Genomic DNA, 17,118 nt, shown 5'->3' with positions numbered 1-17,118 from the left:
CGCCCCACTGTCAATGCACACAAAATCAACGGAAGAAAAACCGAACCATGACTACTTTATAAGACCAATTATGAGAACAATGGTGTCTCCAAGACTTGTGTAATTATTCCTGAACCAAAAAATGCAGTTTTCAGTTGTTTACCCTTGCTGTAGCGTGACAGGCTACTAATACAGTAACGTTCAAGTGTTGAACCAACCTGGTTTGTCGTAAGTCAGAGATTTTTCCTCCGAGAAATCGGTGCATTCCTATCCACGATATAAATTTCTGTCAGCAAAACATGATAGGATACCAGCATGTCACAACTTTACGGTAAATCACCAAAGTGAAAATGCTAGATAGGAAACTAGGAACGCCAAACTCTTTGATCAGATCTCACAGGAGAAAAAGTGTAAATGTAAACAAGTAGAGAATAATACACTAAATGACTACATAAATGAATTGGAAACAAATTACTCTTAACTTAATGACATAACGAGGCCAGGGCGGCCGACTGTCAGTTCCCTTGCGGACTTCTGCTGCGGTTCCTCTTCGAGGGGTTAGGCGGTCTAATTTCCGCTACGTCATTCCGGTGATCACATTGCGGACTTCTTCTACCGTTCCCTGCGTTATTCCTTGTTTGCCCTGAGTTCCTCACCGGCTGCGAGAAGCGTTTAGAATTTTGCATTTCCCTCCTGTTGCTATTTCCGTTTCCGTGAAAGTTACCTCCACATGTCTGCCGTCTGCTCTAACATTCTACGAAGGCTGTCGTGTGACTAGGGCCTCCCGTCGGGTAGACCGTTCGCCTGGTGCAAGTCTTTCGATTTGACGCCACTTCGGCGACTTGCGCGTCGATGGGGATGAAATGATGATGATTAGGACAACACGACACCCAGTCCCTGGGCGGAGAAAATCTCCGACCCACCCGGGAATCGAACCCGGGCCCTTGCGATTGACATTCTGTCGCGCTGACCACTCAGCTTCCGGTGACGGACGACATTCTACCGAGGCTCATTATTAAATCTTTGGCCTTGAGGTTGATTTCTTGTTGCCCTGATTCTATGTGTATTTTGTCCATCATTAGCGCACTTTGCGAATTTCATTCATTATGCCTCATTCGGTCCCTCGCGTTTTGTGTTCCTTGGCAAAGACTAACACTCGTAGAGCGCTCTTGAATGGCTATTGTGTCATAACATTTACCAACGAGCTGTTCCTGCTGCCTCAACGGCACTTTCATGTAGCAGTGTCGTATTATCTCCTTATCACTGTATGGTTGGTCCAGGTAACGGTTCTTGTTGACAAGCGTCTCGAAAATTTTTACCGGAATGCTGAATCTCGATGCTTCGTAATCCTTCCCTGTCCTGTGACCAATAGGTATTTAGGAAAGCCGCTCTGAAATCGCCGTAACTGCTGCAGTTTGCTGCAACGCTACGCATGTGCTCTGCTATTGAAACTTCCACGTATACAGAGACAAATTCCAATTTGTACACTTGTGGCCGTGACTCGGGTATTACCATATCATACCAAGCAATCCAAAACTTGGAGTGTAATGAATTGTGGTTCCCTTTGTAAACCTGAAAAATTTGAATTGAGAGGAAATGTCTTAAGTCAAAATATTCGTAATTTAGCACTCCTGGACTTTCTCTGGATTCTGGCGGGCGTGCGGCCGAGTTTTCATGGCCGACCGCTTCCTGAATGCTGTTGTACCCTAGTCTCGTGTCATCAGAGTCATGTAACAATGTTTCCGTACGTCTGAGTCGCGCGAAATCGTGGTCCGTCTCAGTACTTTGTGTACTACGCACCATTGACTGCACCGAGCGAGGTGGCGCAGTGGTTAGCACACTGGACTCGCATTCGGAAGGACGACGGTTCAATCCCGCGTCCGGCCATCCTGATTTAGGTTTTCCGTGATTTCCCTAAATCGCTCCATGCAAATGCCGGGATGGTTCCTTTGAAAGGGCGCGGCCGACTTCCTTCCCCATCCTTCCCTAACACTATGAGACCGATAACCTCGCTGTTTGGTCTCTTCCCCCAACCAACCAACCAACCGAGCGTCGTACACCGTTAAGCGAACGCTCCTGCCCTACATGGACCTGAGTCGTAGACGTGGCTCCAGGTTGGGTTTCACTATTTTGTCTTTGACATTCCTGGTGACGAAGGAGCTCACGGCGACCAGCTGTTGCTTCTGGTCGAATTTCTACACGAGCGACCCGTACGCTCATTTGTCTCATCTCATCCGCCAGCTCATTCTGCTGGGGAGACGTGTTTGCTCGTTTTTGATTTCCAATCTTTTTTCCTCTGTCTTTTCAGCTACTCTCTGTTCCTGCTTTCTAAGAGCAGAAACAGCCTTCTCGGTTGCACTCACTTCGAGCTTTGCCAGCGCTGCCTGATCTCGCACAATTTGGGCATTTTTCCGCGCATCTCGTGCTACTAATCCGGCTGTCCTAACCTCAGGTCTGGAATCCACCGCTACTTCTCGCTTCTCGGCTGGCGTTTTCCTAATGTTTTCAACCTCCGCTTTTACAAACTTAGCTTCATTCCTCACTTGATTTACGTTTTCGACATACTCATAAGCCCTCTTTTGAATTTCTTTAATTTGTTTCATTACTTCGTCCTATTTTCCTCCTTGCCTTGTCGCTTCTGAATTTCCCTTGTCTCATTAACGAGAATCTTCTGTCTTTGGTCTTCTTCCTGCCGTCTCTTTTCTTCCCTTTCTTTCTTCTTTTCTTCCTTCACCTGTCGTCTCTTCTCTGCCTCTTGCATTAAGTGAATGATCGATTCTAATTCTAGTAATGCACCCAGGCCTAGACGCTCACGACTCAGCTGCTGTATGGCGCATTGCCCGCGAAATCAGACTGTTACTTTCCCTGATGGTACCTCTTTCCGTATGTAGAGAACCTACGTGACCTGTCACCTCGGCATCATTTTCACTTTCATTTCCTGAGTTAACTGAACCTCGTCATCAGAGTATCCTGCATTTGACATTGTGCCCCGTTCGCAGAATGATTTAAATGAGCTTTTTCCGCGGCCCTGTCTGTTATGTATAAATGACTGCTTCGTGTCTGAACGAAAATAGCGCAGCCTTTCTCAGTACATAACGAGATTTGCTTCTCGTAAGCATTGAAATCAATTGCTACTACCGCAAACTTCCGACTGTAACGCATCACGAGCCACAACTCCACTATGACATTTTTTGAAATAATGCACACAAATATGCCTAGTCCCATGAAACAAATCCTACTCTAAAATGTCGTACACATCCCCATAAACAATTTGCTCCCCAAAAGTTTCCACAACGCCGTTAGTAACGAAACAACATCAGACAAGAAATGATGAAGAAGTCACAGACAGGACACAAAGTAGATGATTTAGACAATAGGTATACTGAAATAAAATGACTGCAACATACCAAAAGTTACTGAGATAAAACGCATAGCGCCAAAACTGAGTATACATGTTCTCAGTGCAGCATAGTCTCGCTTTGAAAAAAATTAAAACACGCTCCTGTTCCGCAGGATAACGCACTGACAACCTGGCAAAATTTCCATGAATCTAGATCCTGGTCAAGGGTCGCCAATTGTAAGAGGTCGCTCGCAATTAATCATAAACATATGTCCAAGTGATACTAGATGTTATTATATTTACATAAAGAAAAGTGTTACCGTCTCCAAATAGTGAGCTACACCCTTAATTTTTATATATGACATTAGTAAATTTACTCATGGCACTTGTGTTGCCTATGTCTGCGGTCACTTTCAGAACTCAAATAAACAATCAAATTAACTAATTTAGTACGACTGCATTCTTAATTGCTGTTGTGTATATGTATCACCACAATAAAACAAAAACAGGGAATGGTTGGAGGAGTATGAATGAGAACAGTGTCGTATTTAAGTTGAGAAGATTAATGACAAGATTTTATTCATCCTTTTATCACTACAATTGATCTGATAAATCTTACAAAGCAAATGACAAACGTAAATTAGCAAAGGGATAATGTTTGATTGGAAAAACATTCATTGGGCTCAAAACTATACAAATTCTCCCCTTTTACAACGGAATCAGACTTTCTTTACACGAATCCACTGTAAGGCCGTTTTCTATTCAAATGGAGTCAACTATGACCAGATACACCACAAATAATAGTTCAAGGAAAACCGGGAACTGTGAATATCATTTAACAACCGTATACCGGTGCAGCAGTACTTTACCATTTCACCTTGATTCAGGCGGCGCAAGAAAACGGCTCACTGTGGGCGAGGAGCGGAGTGCAGCGGCGGTGCAGTTAAAGTGAGAGAGTCGAGTGCCAACTGCCACACTTCGCTGTCAGATGTTTTATGTTATTGGGCAAATGATCAAAAATTTTCGCTGCTGCATATTGAGCTCCTTTGTGAGCCACTGACAGCTTTAATGATGAGTAATAAATGTTTTGTTCCCCTCTAGTGCTGTACGTGTGTTCATCATTATTATTCTGAAATTGTGCCGGATTGTTTATGACGAATTGCACTAGCGAATATTTGTTATCCGATCGTGCATTTAAAATGCCTAACTTCTTAAAAAGGTACCTACATGACGAGTGCGGGCATGCACCACATATTATTCTTATTACCCGCTTTCTTAGTGGTGAGTTATCCCAGAAAGCTATTTCACAGGACACTCTTGAGCGTAAATTTGCAAAATATGTCAGGAGGCTGACTAGTTTGTTTCCAGGAATAACAATTATAGGGAGAGCAAAAGTAGCTGAACTTATTTGTCTGAAAAGTTAGTAAAATGCTTCTTTCAACTCAGGTATTTATGTGTATGCACACCCAGAAATTTGGATCATTCTACCCTATCCATTTACTGACTCCTGTTCATGTGCTACATCAGTTGCAGGTATTACTCTATTTATTATACAGAAATGAATATTGCGTGTTTTTTCAAAATTAAGAGAGAGTTTATTTTGAGAGTACCACTTAATAATTCTTTGAAAAGCATCGTTAACAACTTCTTCTGCAGCTTTCTCTCTGATGGGATTTGTTATAACGCTAGTATCGTCTGCACAAGGTACCAATTGCGCTTGTTGAATATTAACTGGAAGGTCGTTCACATATATAAAGGATAGGTGTGGACCCAGAATTCAACCCTGAGGTACTCCATTTTGTGGTTCCTCTCCAGTTGCTAAAATTTTCTATCTTTCCAACATGGTTTTTTTTACGAATGTAATGAATCGAGGCGTTTCTGTAAATACAGTTAGAAAATATAGAGCAACCTTCTAGATGTCTACAGTTCGTTTGGATACAGAAGAAATTCTAGGTTTTTCATCTACTTTCGCATATCGTCGTAAGAAAACTATTGTTTTGCGAGCGCAACAGCGGGTAATAGCTAGAAAAAAAAAAAAAGCGATGTCTTCTGCATGGCGCGCTGGCAGCGTCCCGCTTAGTTCCACGTAAAACGTGCTCTCATTCCCTGGTAATTCAACGGTCGACCGCACCGCCGCTCGGGATGTGGTTACCCGGGCAGGTCTTCGCGGAGAGCCCAGCAGGGCAGGCTGCAGTATGCGACTCGTTATCCGTAATGACTTAACTGAATCGGGACGGCGCTTTTTTGGCCGCAGACGACTCGGATCGAAAGTCGGCGCAGTCCGCGTCCCATCCGGTCCCCCCCGTACAGTAAAACAGCCGACCGGCCGCTCGGCCCGTTACGAGACCATTAATCAGGCTGCAGGAACCAGTCCAGGCACAGGCAGCCCCGCGCGTCACGTGATGAATCGCGTCATCTGACGCCGCCGGCCGCTCTGCCCTTACCTGAGACCTTAATTACCCTCTGGACACGAATTAATTAATTACCCACTAGCCATCCCACCTCCCATTTCCCCCCTCCCCCTGCCCCAGCTGTACCTCAGCCAGTCTCGTTTTATTTTGGCCTTGCTGAAACTCATCCTCTTGATGCGACCGCCCCCCGCCTACTTCGGTGATTTTGAGACACTGCAGAGCACCTGAAGTTTGGGCAAAAAATTCGACTCACTGGTATGCAAAATCTAAGGACGGAAGTAACTTAGCTCGGTTAAACTTGGAGCAAACATAGAAATAACTGCTAGACAACATATGGTGTATGTGGTCGTGCTACAGTACGGCTCCCCACCCTGTGCCACACGTACTGGACGTCACTTAAGTAGGGGGAACGGGTAGGCCAGTACAGCCACCGGATGTGCCTTCGTTACAAGAACTCCTCCACCTCGACTATTCTACATCTACATCTACATCCATACTCCGCAAGCCACCTGACCGTGTGTGGCGGAGGGTATCTTGAGTACCTCTATCGGTTCTCCCTTCTATTCCAGTCTCGTATTGTTCGTGGAAAGAAAGATTGTCGGTATGCCTCTGTGTGGGCTCTAATCTCTCTGATTTTATCCTCATGGTCTCTTCGCGAGATATACGTAGGAGGGAGCAATATACTGCTTGACTCCTCGGTGAAAGTATGTTCTCGAAACTTCAACAAAAGCCCGTACCGAGCTACTGAGCGTCTCTCCTGCAGAGTCTTCCACTGGAGTTTATCTATCATCTCCGTAACGCTTTCGCGATTACTAAATGATCCTGTAACGAAGTGCGCTGCTCTCCGTTGGATCTTCTCTATCTCTTCTATCAACCCTATCTGGTACGGGTCCCACACTGGTGAACAATACTCAAGCACTGGGCGAACAAGTGCACTGCAACTTACTTCCTTTGTTTTCGTTTTGCATTTCTTTAGGATTCTTCCAATGAATCTCAGTCTGGCATCTGCTTTACCGACGATCAACTTTATATGGTCATTCCATTTTAAATCACTCCTAATGCGTACTCCCAGATAATTTATGGAATTAACTGCTTCCAGTTGCTGACCTGCTATATTGCAGCTTAATGATAAGGGATCTTTCTTTCTATGTATTCGCAGCACAATACACTTGTCTACATTGAGATTCAATTGCCATTCCCTGCACCATGCGTCAATTCGTTGCAGATCCTCCTGCATTTCAGTACAATTTTCCATTGTTACAACCTCTCGATATACTACAGCATCATCCGCAAAAAGCCTCAGTGAACTTCCGATGTTATCCGCAAGGTCATTTATGTATATTGTGAATAGCAACGGTCCTACGACACTCCCCTGCGGCACACCTGAAATCACTCTTACTTCGGAAGACTTCTCTCCATTTAGAATGACATGCTGCGTTCTGTTATCTAGGAACTCTTCAATCCAATCACACAATTGGTCTGATAGTCCATATGCTCTTACTTTGTTCATTAAACGACTGTGGGGAACTGTATCCAACGCCTTGCATGAAGTCAAGAAAAAGCCGGCCGGGATGGCCGAGCGGTTCTAGGCGCTACAGTCTGGAACCGCGCGACCGCTACGGTCACAGGTTGGAATCCTGCCTCGGGCATGGATGTGTGTGATGTCCTTAGGTTAGTTAGGTTTAAGTAGTTCTAGGTTCTAGTAAGAGTGACATCAAAAGCAACGGTGGTAACATTAAGAGTGCAACGGGAATTCCACTGTTAAACGCAGAGGAGAGAGCAGATAGGTGGAAAGAATACATTGAAAGCCTCTATGAGGGTGAAGATTTGTCGGATGTGATAGAAGAAGAAACAGGAGTCGATTTAGAAGAGATAGGGGACCCAGTATTAGAATCGGAATTTAAAAGAGCTTTGGAGGACTTACGGTCAAATAAGGCAGGAGGGGTAGATAACATTCTATCAGAATTTCTAATAAAATCATTGGGGGAAGTGGCAACAAAACGACTATTCACGTTGGTGTGTAGAATATATGAGTCTGGCGACATACCATCTGACTTTCGGAAAAGCATCATCCACACAATTCCGAAGACGGCAAGAGCTGACAAGTGCGAGAATTATCGCACAATCAGCTTAACAGCTCATGCATCGAAGCTGCTTACAAGAATAATATACAGAAGAATGGAAAAGAAAATTGAGAATGTGCTAGGTGACGATCAGTTTGGCTTTAAGAAAAGTAAAGGGACGAGAGAGGCAATTCTGACGTTACGGCTAATAATGGAAGCAAGGTTAAAGAAAAATCAAGACACTTTCATAGGATTTGTCGACCTGGAAAAAGCGTTCGACAATATAAAATGGTGCAAGCTGTTCGAGATTCTGAAAAAAAGTAGGGGTAAGCTATAGGGAGAGACGGGTCATATACAATATGTACAACAACCAAGAGGGAATAATAAGAGTGGACGATCAAGAACGAAGTGCTCGTATTAAGAAGGGTGTAAGATAAGGCTGTAGCCTTTCGCCCCTACTCTTCAATCTGTACATCGAGGAAGCAATGACGGAAATAAAAGAAAGGTTCAGGAGTGGAATTAAAATACAAGGTGAAAGGATGTCAATGATACGATTCGCTGATGACATTGCTATCCTGAGTGAAAGTGAAGAAGAATTAAATGATCTGCTGAACGGAATGAACAGTATGGCCGAGCGGTTCTAGGCGCTTCAGTCTGGAACCGCGCGACCGCTACGGTCGCAGGTTCGAATCCTGCCTCGGGCATGGATGTGTGTGATGTCCTTAGGTTAGTTAGGTTTAAGTAGTTCTAAGTTCTAGGGGACTGATGACCTCAGAAGTTGAGTCCCATAGTGCTCAGAGCCATTTGAACCATTTGAACAGTCTAATGAGTACACAGTATGGTTTGAGAGTAAATCGGAGAAAGACGAAGGTAATGAGAAGTAGTAGAAATGAGAACAGCGAGGAACTTAACATCAGGATTGATGGTCATGAAGTCAATGAAGTTACGGAATTCTGCTACCTAGGCAGTAAAATAACCAATGACGGACGGAGCATGGAGGACATCAAAAGCAGACTCGCTATGGCAAAAAAGGCATTTCTGGCCAAGAGAAGTCTACTAATATCAAATACCGGCCTTAATTTGAGGAAGAAATTTCTGAGGATGTACGTCTGGAGTACAGCATTGTATGGTAGTGAAACATGGATTGTGGGAAAACCGGAACAGAAGAGAATCGAAGCATTTGAGATGTGGTGCTATAGACGAATGTTGAAAATTAGGTGGACTGATAAGGTAAGGAATGAGGAGGTTCTATGCAGAATCGGAGAGGAAAGGAATATGTGGAAAACACTGATAAGGATAAGGGACAGGATGATAGGACATCTGCTAAGACATGAGGGAATGACTTCCATGGTACTAGAGGGAGCTGTAGAGGGCAAAAACTGTAGAGGAAGACAGAGATTGGAATACGTCAAGCAAATAATTGAGGACGTAGGTTGCAAGTGCTAATCTGAGATGAAGAGGTTAGCACAGGAACGGAATTCGTGGCGGGCCGCATCAAACCAGTCAGTAGAAGAAAAAAAAAAAAAGGTTCTAGAGGACTGATGACCTTACAACCAGTTTTCAAGTCAAGAAACACGGCATCTACCTGGGAACCCGTGTCTATGGCCCTCTGAGTCGCGTGGACGAATAGCGCGAGTTGGGTTTCATACGATCGTCTTTTTCGAAACCCATGCTGATTCCTACAGAGTAGAGTTCTAGTCTCCAGAAAAGTCATTATACGCGACTATTCGTTGCGATCGCGCACTATCATCCATAAAAATGAATTTAGGGCCGAAAGCCCTCCTGAAAAGACGCACATGGAGAAGGAGTACAGTTTCACAATAACATTTATTGGTGATTGTACGCTGTTGAAATAGTTGGAGGTCAGTACGCCCATGCAGCAATGACCCTCCTAACACCATAACAACTGGACTGCCAAAACGATCGTGCTCGACAATGCTGGATGTTCCCTGATATGGCAAAAACTATCATGCACCAAGGAACATGGACAAACGTGATCGTTTTGGTGGTCCAGGTGTTATGATATGGGGAGACTTCATGTTTCATGGGCACACTAACCTCCAAATTTTTGACCACGGCTCTCACCAGTCAACGTTATTTCGACATTATACTCCTTCCCCAAGTGCAACACTTCAGGCGAACATTCAGCCCTGAAACAATGTTGGAACGAAAGGATATTCGGGAAATTGACTGGCCTGCCTGTTCCCCCGACTTAAATCCTGTCGAACACTTAGAAATGCGGTGGGGAGACGAGCTGCAACAAGTTTGCATGCACCAACGACCATCCACCAGTTGTCAAGTTCGCACTTGAAGGAGAAAGCCTTTACCAACGTGTTGCCAGTATGAGGAGGCACGCTACGGTGCTTGCATTGCCGTCCGTGGTGATCACACGCTCTATTAAGAACAATGTCCCGCCGTTTGTAATGTCCACAGGACCACCATAAATCGCGGTGCGTTCGGTGCAATTATTGTCCTGAACGAATGTGTAATTTCTGCTCGTCTCAATGTGTATTCCTTCCAGTTACCTTTTATGCTCTACTGTAGCAGTTCTCCCTACGTACAGCCCGAGTTCAAAGGGATATGTTTTATGGCAGTAACACACGCGAAAGTTACTTTCGTCGTTATGTTTTGCACACCTGTAGACTGTTCCGTCTGGCGCCAGTGGCTCAGGTGTAGTGTCGGGTATCCCTCATGCGGCCCCATTGCCAAAATCTATGACGAAGAGTTGGTTGTGCCCTTAGAAGGTCTTTGCTAGCCGATATATATGTAGGAGTTCGCTGGCCCGAGAGAGAGGCACGAAGTTTGGGGATTGGCGGTAGCGTCGGGCCAAGATGTGGTCACGAGGTCCGAGCGACCGAAGCCACGAGCTGTGCAAGGAGGGCCTGCGCAGAGCGAAGATACCGGAGTGCTTCACCGGGGTCAGCGTCGACTACAAGCAGCAGGCCGACATCCCGTCGGTTGGTTGGCAACATTCGTGTGGGACGACCGCTCGTGGCCTGGCTGCCCTCTGCTACCCGGCTTTCATCGGCACCACTCACTGCCCGCTGACGCACCGGGGATCCACGGAACAGCTTGCTGATAAAGGGGAGTAACATTCTGCAATCCTCGTGGTGATTTGTTTCCTTGTCTACCTGCACTCCTGGTTTGTACCCGACCCTCAGAGTTTTACCCGGTCGGCTCTTTGGTCGTAAATATACGCCGTACTATTGTACTAAGATACTAGTTGTCGTTTGAAAATTTATCCCGCCATTATATTGCCATTCCTTTCTGGTTTGTACCCGATCATTAATGTTCTAGTGAATCAGCTCCTCGTCATAAGTACAGCCGGAACAATCTTGTGGTTAGATTTAGATGTTAACCGGTTCAATTCTTTGATTATAATTGCTTATGACCTGAACGACCTGTTGTACTAACAAGGGAACCTCCCCATCGCACCCCCCTCAGATTTAGTTATAAGTTGGCACAGTGGATAGGCCTTGAAAAACTGAACACAGATCAATTGAGAAAACAGGAAGAAGTTGTGTGGAACTGTGAAAAAATAAGGAAAATATACAAACTGAGTAGTTCATGGCAAGATATACAACATCAAGGTCAATGGGAACGTAGGAGCGTCGTGGTCTCGTGGTAACGTGAGCAGCTGCGGAACGAAAGGTCGTTGGTTCTAATCTTCCATCGAGTGAAAAGTTTTAATTTTTTATTTTCAGTTTATGTGACCAACTCTTATGTTTTCATCACTTTTTTGGGAGTGATTGTCACATCCACAAGAAAACCTAAATCGGGCAAGGTAGAAGAATCTTTTTACCCATTCGCCAAGTGTACAAGTTAGGTGGGTCGACAACATACTCCTGTCGCACATGCCGCCACCAGTGTCGTATAGAATATATCATATGTGTTTTGCTGTGGAGGAATCGGTTGACCTATGACCTTGCGATCAAATGTTTTCGGTTCCCATTGAAGAGGCACATCCTTTCGTCTACTAATCGCACGGTTTTACGATGCGGTCGCAAAACACAGACACTAAACTTATTTCAGTGAACAGAGACGTCAATGAACTATGACAGATAATAACTATGCAAAAAAAAAAAAAAAAGAAAGTAAAATTTTCACTCGAGGGAAGACTTGAACCAAGGACCTCTCGTTCCGTAGCTGATCACGCTACCACAGGACCACGGCGCTCCTGGGCTTCGATCGTCCATGATGTTGCTTATATTGCCCATGGACTACTCAGTTTGTATATTTTGCTTATTTTTTCGCAGTTCCACACAACTTCTTCCTGTTTTCTCAATTGATCTGTGTTCAGTTTATCAAGGCCTATCGACTGTGCCAACTTATAACTAAATCTGAGGGGGGTGCGATGGGGAGGTTCCCTTGTAAGCAGCTCGTTGCTGTGTTTGAAAGACCGGGTTATTATTTATGTATTTTAGCTGGAACTTGTGGTTCCGCCAAGTGAGTTCTCTTGTAATAAGTGTTCACAAGTAATGTTTTAAGATGTTCCTTCAGAGCGGTCTTAATAACTGATAATCAGTTTAACTTTGAAAATATTAACAGCCAGCTGTCACCAGGGTTTAAGTCAAAATAAAATTGTCAGAAGGGACGGGATGGGATCTAGTCGCACCTTGGCAGTTGATTGAATTTAAGAGGTTTGTTGCTTTGAAGTCAGCCTTATCATTGTCATATAGTTTCCTAGACTGATTAACCTTTAAGTACAGGTGCGCATCTTAACACCAAACCTATCGACAAACAGCTTTCAAATTAAACGTTACGTCATCTGGTCTGAGTAATGGTATCACTCTTGTCACCAATGGTGTCTATATAGTTTTCATGTGTTGCAGAAGGACGTTTAACAAGACAGACTGTGTCCAGCGCGGTAGTAAACACCGCTGTTTCACCCGATAACGGGCGGGCTGCAGATCCGGCCGTCTTGTAACCATTGACACATTGCTTGCTGTTTTGCAATATAGCACTTCAAATTTTTTTGCAGAAGCTTATTCAACTGAAGGTTTGAGGTCAAAAGAATTTTGCAAATTTGTTCATTTATATTGTTCATTTGTCCATTTATATTGTTAAATAAACAAGTTGTGTGAAATAAAGTTATATTGGTTGGTCCTCCCTTCCACGTTTTCCTTAATTTCAGTGAGTACTACGTATTAGTATCCTGCTGAGAATCGACTCACAATCTTCTGAAAAGTGAAATGTTACTTATACCATTCCTCTTAACTGTTCCATTTCCTCTTGAAAAAGAGGGGAGGAAGATTGGGTTTTAACGTTCTGTCAGTGACGACGTCATTAGCGACGGAACACAAATTAGGGATGGAGAGGAGTAGACAGTGGAGTCTGTGGTGTTATTTTCAACAAACCATCACAGGAGTTAACCGATTTTTGTCATGTTGTTGGCTAATGGCATCAGGAAGCGCATTAGTTTTCACTATAAAATTTGTTTCACTCAGTCAGTGCTCACATAATTGTGTATTGGCTATCTAGCTCTACATTTAAGTCTATTCTTCCGCGCCGACAGCTGTGATCGAGTGGTTCTAGGCGCTTCAGTACGGAACCGCGCACCTACTATGGTTGCGGTTTCGAATACTGCCTCGGGCATAGATGTGTGTGATGTCCTTAGGTTAGTTAGGTTGAAGTAGTTCTAAGTCTAGGGGACTGATGACCTCAGATGTTAAGTCCCATAGTGCTCAGAGCCATTTGAACCAATTTGAATCTACACTTCGCAAGTCACCGTAGGGTCTGCAGAGGAGGGTACCATTGTCACTCCGCTCTTATCCTGTCCCAGTAGCGTATGGCTCGCGGGAAGAACGACTGCTGGTGAACCTGTGTGTGGGCTGGAATCATTGTAACTTTCTCTTCATGATCTTTTGGAGAGATGTACGTACGAGGAAGGAATATATTGGTTGACTCTAGGAAACTACGCTCTCGAAACTGAAACTATAGACCATACCGTGACGCAGAACGCCTCTCTTGCAGCCTCTGCCACTAACGTTGGCTGAGCATCACCGTGACGCTATCTCGCTTGCTAAATGAACCTGTAACGAAAGGTGGTGCTCTTCTTTGTATCTTCTCTATTTCCTCTGTCAATCCTGTATGGTGCGTATCCTAGACTGACGACCAATATTCAAGCAATCGTCGAACGGGTGTTTTGACTACACTTCCTGAGAATTCTTCTAATGAATCGGTCTGGAATTTACCTTACTTGAGATTAGTTTTATGTGGTCGCCGCACTTCAGATCGCTCCATACGCGTGCTCCCAGATGGTTAACGGATATGACTGCTTCCAGTGTTTGTTCTGCCGTCGTCTAATCATGCAATCAAGAACCTTTCTGCCTATTTATGCTCTATACGCAATATATGTTTATGTTAAGGGTTCATCGTCAATCCATGTACGATGCGCCGTTGCTCTGCAGCGAATCACGGGAAGTCTCATGGACCTTCCTGTGTTATTTATTGTGTGGAAAGTAACAGTCCTTACAGCACTCCCTTAGGACAGGCCTGAAGTTACTTACACGTCTGAAGTCTTCTCTCCGTTGAGAATGATGTGCTATATCGGTTTAGAATCTCAGCTCATAGATATTAGTCGAATACTCGAGGAGTCAATTCAGAAGAGATAGGGGATCCAGTATTAGAAATTAAAAGAGCTTTGGAAGACTTAATATCAAATAAGGCAGAAGGGATAGATAACATTCCATCAGAATTTCTAAAGTCATTGGGGGAAGACACAACAAAACGACTATTCAACTTGGTGTGTAGAATGTATTAGTCTAGCGACATACCATCTGACTTTCGGAAAAGTATCATTCACACAATTTCAAAGACGGCAAGAGATGACAAGTGCGAGAATCATCGCACAATCAGCTTAACAGCTCATGCATCCAAGTTGCTTACAAGAATAATATACAGAAGAATGGAAAAGGAAATTGAGGATGCGCTAGATGACGATCAGTTTGGCTTTAGGAAAGGTAAAGGCACGAGAGAGGCAATTCTCACGTTGCGGTTGATAATGGAAGCAAGGCTTAAGAAAAATCAAGACACGTTCATAGCATTTGTCGACCTGGAAAAAGCGTTCGACAATGGTGCAAGTTGTTCGAAATTCTCAAAAAAGTAGGGGTAAACTATAGGGAGAGAGCCAAGAGAGAACAATAAGAGTGGACGACCAAGAACGAAATGCTCGTATTAAAAAGGGTGTAAGACAAGGATTTAGCCTTTCGCCCATACAGTTCAATCAGTACATCAAGGAAGCAATGATGGAAATAAAAGGAAGGTTCAGGAGTGGAATTAAAATTCAAGGAGAAAGGATATCAATGATACAATTCGCTGATGACATTGCAATCTTGAGTGAAAATGAAGAAGAATTACATGATCTGCTGAACAGAATGAACAGTCTGATTAGTACAGAGTATGGATTGAGAGTAAATCGAAGAAAGACGAAGGTAATGAGAAGTAGTATAAATGAGAACAGCGATGAACTTAACGTCAGGATTGATAGTCACTAAGTAGATGAAGTTAAGGAATTCTACAACCTAGGCAGTAAAATAACCAATGACGGACGGAGGAAGGAGGACATCAAAAGCAGACTAGCAATGCCTACCACATTTCAAAAGCTTCTATTCTCTTCTTGTCTAAACTGCTTGTCGTCCATGTTCAGTACAACAGTATCTGGAAGCACAGAATACAGACCAGTATGTTACTCTCGGAAAAACCATTCAGAAATAGTAACATTTCACGTGAATTTTACTGACTGCTTTGCAAATGCCATGCTGTCTAGCCATAAAAACTCTTAAAAGCAAGCGAACCTGTACAAATCTGGTTTCGCTATTATTGTTATTTCAGGTAAGTAACCAGAACAACTTACAAGAAGCGCTTATTATATTTAAGCCTAAAGTAAAATAGCAACTACGATTCTACATAATATTTTTACAGAAATAAATTGAGGCCCACATAATGTAAGAACATGTTTGGTTGAATAGAAATGAAAAATATATTGTTTTTCAGAAGGCGGAATTAAGAATCCCAAATTCAGTTTGCGAACACGGAGAAGAATACGTCAACAGGAGGCCCCAACGCTAGTAACATAAGCAATGAAATGTAGGTACCTCTTAAAGAGCACCACAGAACGCTTCACAAGATCTCGTCCACCTTACTCAATTACCAGGATATACAGAGCTAAGATGATTCCGGGCGACAACCGTCTACTGACGTGGGAATCGTCCACGTTTCAATTACATCATGCAACTGTCCAGCAGTGTCACGTCTTTCAGAAACGGTTTGAGTTCCTCCAGAAGTAACAACAGTTGGCGTGCTCTAGTTAGGTGACTGTCACTGGTATCCTTGACTCATGATTCAGCACAACACAGTTAGGCCCCACTGGCTCTGACAATATGTCTCACGTACCGTATTAGGATTGATTCACATCCTGACATCCGTTTGATTATTAATGGCTATTTTTCGGAATTGCAGCTGGCCTGAAAATATACGTTCTAAAAAGTCAGCGTTGTTCTTTATATTGCGAAAGTTCTATCAATCGATCGACGCTTGCGACTCTAGCACCAGATGTAGCAGCAGGTTCCAAAGTTTAAACTAACGAGTGCGCAGTCTCCACGTTGCAAACACCTGCGCCACTCTACTACTGGTTTTCGATGCAGCGTAAGGGTGCAGTGTGGCTAACAGCAGCCAACGCCTCTTCTTGATTCTTGCCACACATCACTATACGATAGGTCGAACATCATACCAAATTGCAAACCTATTTAAAAAGAGTAATATTACTATCAACTTTTCTACTAATAATAAAGTACACCAAAAAGTCATCCATGATATAAATCTTTCCAAGGCCCCCTACAGTGAATCTGTAATATACAAACTCCAATGTGATTCGTGCCCGAAATTTTACATTGGTCAGACAGGCACAAGTTTTGAGATTAGGTGCAAAGAACACCTCAATGCCTCAAGTCTTGGAAACTTGAACAAGTCTACATTTGCGGCCCACATTGCGGAAGAAACCCATTAAGTGACAAACACTGAATGCAACAAGAAAACGTTACATTTAGCAGAAAAAGGACTCACTATGAATATATTACAGGAAATAGAGATACATACAGACAGAAACACTTCCCTGATAAAATACTTCATGAGCAGGCTCAATTGGCTAACACTCCATTCCTGACAAACTTGCAGAAATTACTTTCTATGCTCCAATGTAAATAATATTAATGCACATATCTGCAGATCAAGTAACTAATCTTATAATATTTTATCTACCTATAGTAGTCAGAATTATTTATGGCACTAAATACTACTGAATTATAAGGTACTATCATGATTGGTC

The sequence above is a fragment of the Schistocerca nitens genome, chromosome 1 (genome assembly GCF_023898315.1).
Source record: "Schistocerca nitens isolate TAMUIC-IGC-003100 chromosome 1, iqSchNite1.1, whole genome shotgun sequence".
Taxonomy (NCBI): domain Eukaryota; kingdom Metazoa; phylum Arthropoda; class Insecta; order Orthoptera; family Acrididae; genus Schistocerca; species Schistocerca nitens.
Note: the sequence above shows the minus strand (reverse complement) of the source record.